This window comes from Ceratotherium simum, chromosome 27, assembly GCF_057802395.1.
Source record: "Ceratotherium simum simum isolate JZ-2026a chromosome 27, ASM5780239v1, whole genome shotgun sequence".
NCBI lineage: Eukaryota > Metazoa > Chordata > Mammalia > Perissodactyla > Rhinocerotidae > Ceratotherium > Ceratotherium simum.
In genome coordinates, this window is record NC_141926.1 from 8,905,857 (window position 1) to 8,910,457 (window position 4,601).

Below are 4,601 nucleotides of genomic sequence, written 5' to 3' on the forward strand. Positions count from 1 at the left end.
CTCGTGTTTAGATTAAGGTTCCTATTTAAACTGATCCTATGGGCATATATTACTTTAATATACAAAACAAAATGGAAAAAAATGAAGATGGTATTTGTTTGCATTTATTACAAGGACGACTCTTTCTCTCTCAGGTCTCCTTAGGCTGGAGTTTGATCCCTTCCCTGTGTTAATTGGGTCAGCATGTGCTTGCTGAGTGTTTCCTAACACAAGTCACTCCAGGAAGCAGGTTAAACACCTTTTCTCGGAGAGGCATACATTTTCACAGCTTTTCATTTTAAATTTGTTCCCAATGGGGATTTTCCCCCTCATCTACCCAAGAAGTTCTGTTACTGAAAATTTTCCTGCCAGTTATCTCAACCACAAACGGAAGTTGTTTCTGCATAAATCCCTCAATAGCTGAATAGATTGGATTCTCCTGTGTGATAAAACCAAGCTCCAAAGGCAGCACTGCAGTGACCTGAGTTCTGTGCCCGGATCTGCCATTGATACTTCAGGTGACCTTGAGCAAGCCCTCAGACTTTCTAGGCTCCAGTGCTCTTAGCTATAAAAAGAAGGGGGTAGAACAAGTTGAAAATGAAAGGTACCTTTCAAACTATGATTCTGAAGTGAGCAGAACGGAAAGAGTTCAAGGACAGATAGCCACCTGCACACCTAGGGGATGTCCCCTTTTACATTCTGGCCAGCCAGACTTGGCCACCCTCTGAACAAAACAAGTAGATCCTTGGCTGTGATGGGGACACGAAGAGGTGGAGGATGGCGTGGAGAGGACCCCCAAGGAGCAGTGGTGCAAATACCAGTGCTGAGGTGGGTGACAGATAACCCGACCTTCCGGAGTAAACTATATGACGATAAGCTGTGTGGCGTGAGAACTGTCTGAGAAACAAGTCTAATGATAAAAGCACATGAAACTTCAAAGTAGTCTTGTGATGTTGAAGTACTCAACAAATGTTAAATAAATTTAATGGCAAAGGACTTCAGGACACGCCACCCTAAAATATGCCACTTTAGCACATCGATTATTTTGAGCTGTAGGCACTGGGAAAACAGCAAATGCAGGGACAGCTTTCTCTGAACTCCCCTTACCTGCCTAAGGACAGATCCTCCTAAAGGAGCTCAATTGTCATCAGTCCTGTCCCCAGGAGTGTCATCAGCAGGGACAATGGACTCTCATCACAGGAGAGGAGACTAGAAGTTGGCACGACCCCCGGAAAACTTTGTCACAAGCTGTCATACCTCTCATCTAGTGTTTAAGGGCCTCTCATCTTTCCTAAAAATCACCTGTTCTTCCCTAAGTTGGCTACATCCTCCCTCCCCTTCCCCTGTTAAGACGGGATATAAGCTCTCCTCTCACCATTTTATAGAGTATTCACTTCTTTTCTTGAGATGCCCAGCATACACATTATATTAAAAATGAATAAATTTGTGTAACTTTTCTGCTGTTAATCTGCCTGCTGTCAGTTTATTTCACAGACCCAGTTGTTGAACCAGGGAGGGTAAAGGGAAAGTCCTTTATCTCCTACAGGGGAATCTCCAGGTTCGAGTTTGTTGGTGACAATAACTGTTGATAAAGGTAACTCAGGTTACCTTTACTGCTGGTGTGATTGCCTCCAAATTGCTGCAAGCACTTTGTAAATTGTCTCTCAAAACCTGAGAGAAGGAAGGCAGAGGAGACGGAGAGAGCCCTGGAATAGGCATTGGGTAGCCTATGTCTTACCACCTACTCTGCAGTCAAGTGGCTCTTCAACTTTGGGCAAATCTCATGGTCCCTCTGGGCTGCCATTTCCTCATCTATGGAAAGGGGGCGGGGAGGAGGGGTAGATTGAGTCGTCTCTCCAATTCTTTTTTTTTTTTTTTAAAGTAATTACAATCAAGAATTTATTTATAAGTTTTCATCTTTTTTACAAATAAAAAGGTTTAAAAAACAAAAAAGTTGCAAAAATGACAGTGTAATTTTGTTATATCCTAATTGCTTAGGAGTGTTCTGTAAATTCCAAATAAGTAAAATAATATAAAAGTATATTTCCAAATCTTTATAGAATGGAAAGAAAACCACATTAATCATTAAATACTCTTGGATTTTCTTTACTCCTCCCACATATGAATTCACAAATATAAAAACTGATGTACATTTACATTCTAGTACAAATCTCCAACAGCCAAGTAATTAAACAGTTTATTTTGTTATGTGCAAAGTAGATATTTCATATTTACTTGCTATGGAAAGCAGAGTACAGGCTCAATAGAGAGTAATCATTAGACACATTATTTTTAAGAACAATGCTGTTGTAAAAATGTACAATAGTACGTATTTTTGGTAATTATGTACTTCTCTTTTAAAGTTAACACAGCTTTTAGATATAAATCTTGCAAAGGCTATCTTTGAAGAGCTGTGAAGTGACTTATTTCAGATTTGATGAACAAGAATTTTTCAGTAACCTTCTCAAAAACCAAGCCAGGAGAGGATTGTTTTCTTTTTATTTTTCCTCCAGGTAGTCAGTTTCATTCTTAAGGAAGGCCTAATGTAGCAGGAAGATACATTTCACAAACCTTGAACACAAGTTTGTGAACCGTCAACTAAAGACACCACCTCTGATGTGGATGGTTTCATTCAATCCATGTTCTACCAACTTTATATCTTCTAGATCATCTTTTATGATGCTAATCAAGTGGCTAAGGCCTTCCTGTTGTTGTTTCAAATGTTGTTTGATTTCTCGTAACAGATCTGCATCTATGTAATATCTTTCTTCAGATTTGACTGCTCCAAAATGATTCTGCATCCTGATTTGGGACATCAGTTCATTTAGTCGGCCCTTAAACTGAGTAGGTGCATTTAGTTCACACTGAATTATATCTAGCTGAACTCGCAACTGCTCTTCATCAGCTTGGATGGCATATCCACTTTTCCTCTGAATTTCCTGTTTGATTAGGACCTGTAAGGTCCTATGGGAAAGGTCCATGAGTTTCCTCTTGTATTGTGCAATTTTGGCCATAGTTGTAGTTTGATTCTTCTGTAATTCACTAATATCTTCAGATATGATATCTAATCTGGTCTGATGCTGCTTAGTCATCTGATCTTGAACTTTCAGTCTTCGAAGAAGTTCTTTGAAACCCACCATTGGTACAGGAATTAACTTTTCAGAATCAGGATTATCCACCTTGGCTTGTTCCCAAATAATAGGATCAACACCGGCAGGAGGATTCTGTAAAAGCTGTTTGATTTGTGCAGGAGAAAGTTCTGTTCTAGTCATAGAAAGGGTTACACCAAGTTGCTGCAATTGTGTTTTTATATTATTTTGTTCGAAATGGGCATATAGTGTTGTAGCTGGAACTCTTCTTGAAGTACCATTTGGAGAACGCTCAACAACATAAATGACAACTTTGATCATCTGGCAACGTTTTAATACCCTCTACATTTACAGTAAGGGTCTGGTTTCCTCCCAAAACTTTATGCAATGATTCTACCAATTGCTGTTGCTGGTTTCGAATATCTGTTTCTTTTTTGTTGAAAACTAAAACCATTAGCCCGTCTTCATCTTTATTATTGGGCATACAGCTATAACCTACTGCCTTAAATCGGCAAAAGGGATTTTCTTGTGTGAATTCCACTGGTGGAATGTTATTGTTGAAATATCCTTTTCCTGTTCCCCAAAAGGCCTGCAGTTGATTCCATTTTGCCAAAATAGCATCTCTCTCATCTCCCAGTAGTGTTGGAGCAGAAAGAGCACTTGCAGTATTTATCAGTTGGTTGGACTGGGTAGGAGCTTGTGTAGGCTGACTGAAGAGACCACCTAATGTAGTTTGCTGCTGCTGCTGTGTATTAAATCCTCCAAATCCCAGTCCACTTCCTAAACCAGTACCTAAACCAGTACTAGTTCCAGTTGTTGTGCCAAAACCAGTACCAAATCCAAAGCCTTTGTTCTGAGTACCACCAAAGAGTCCAGTAGTGCCTGTGTTAGCTGGAGCAGAAAAGCTGAACGCAGAACCTGCTGTTGTAGATGTTGTCCCAAATCCTCCAAACCCACCTCTATACACCAAGAATGTGTTTCTTGAAGGAAGAGGCAAGGGGAAAAAGCCCCAAGTGGAAAGCAGTGGCATGGAAGGGGAGCAGAGCCATCACAGGCGCCTGCCTCACACTTTGGCAACTCCGCGGGGACCGCGGTGGCTGCAGCGGTGCCCGAGGTGCCCGAGGGGGCCCCAAAGTTGAAGGCCATGTCGCGGGAGCAGGGGACCGAGGCGCTGCTCCCGCGACACTCCTCCAATTCTTTACTGCTCAAAAAACTCAACGAGCCAATTCCTGAAACTTTAGAGGAGGCAAGAGACAATATTTTTTGCATCATTTTTACTCTTGTCACATTGAATAACTGGTTGGCTACCTACCTGATGGTGTTTCCCGTCTTCCTTTACTTAAATGATCTTCTCTCTAATTGCTTTCCTCTTTTAAATGGGTATTAAGGAAATACCCAATTTTTTCTTTCTTGGCTTACAGCCATGGCTTCTTGTCCCAGCATTTTCTGAGCCTGTGAATAATTATCTGGTTTAACTTATGGACACCCTGAAGGTAATAACATAAATTGCTCATGGTTCAGTTTTGCTCGTAT

The 4,601-nt window shown here is 40.9% G+C and overlaps 1 pseudogene; it reads right to left on the minus strand.

Annotated features, from left to right (window-relative positions):
• Nucleotides 1–2,015: 2,015 nt before the first annotated feature.
• LOC101390914 (nucleoporin p54 pseudogene) lies at nt 2,016–4,248 on the minus strand (annotated as a pseudogene).
• Between the last annotated feature and the right edge of the window lie 353 nt (nt 4,249–4,601).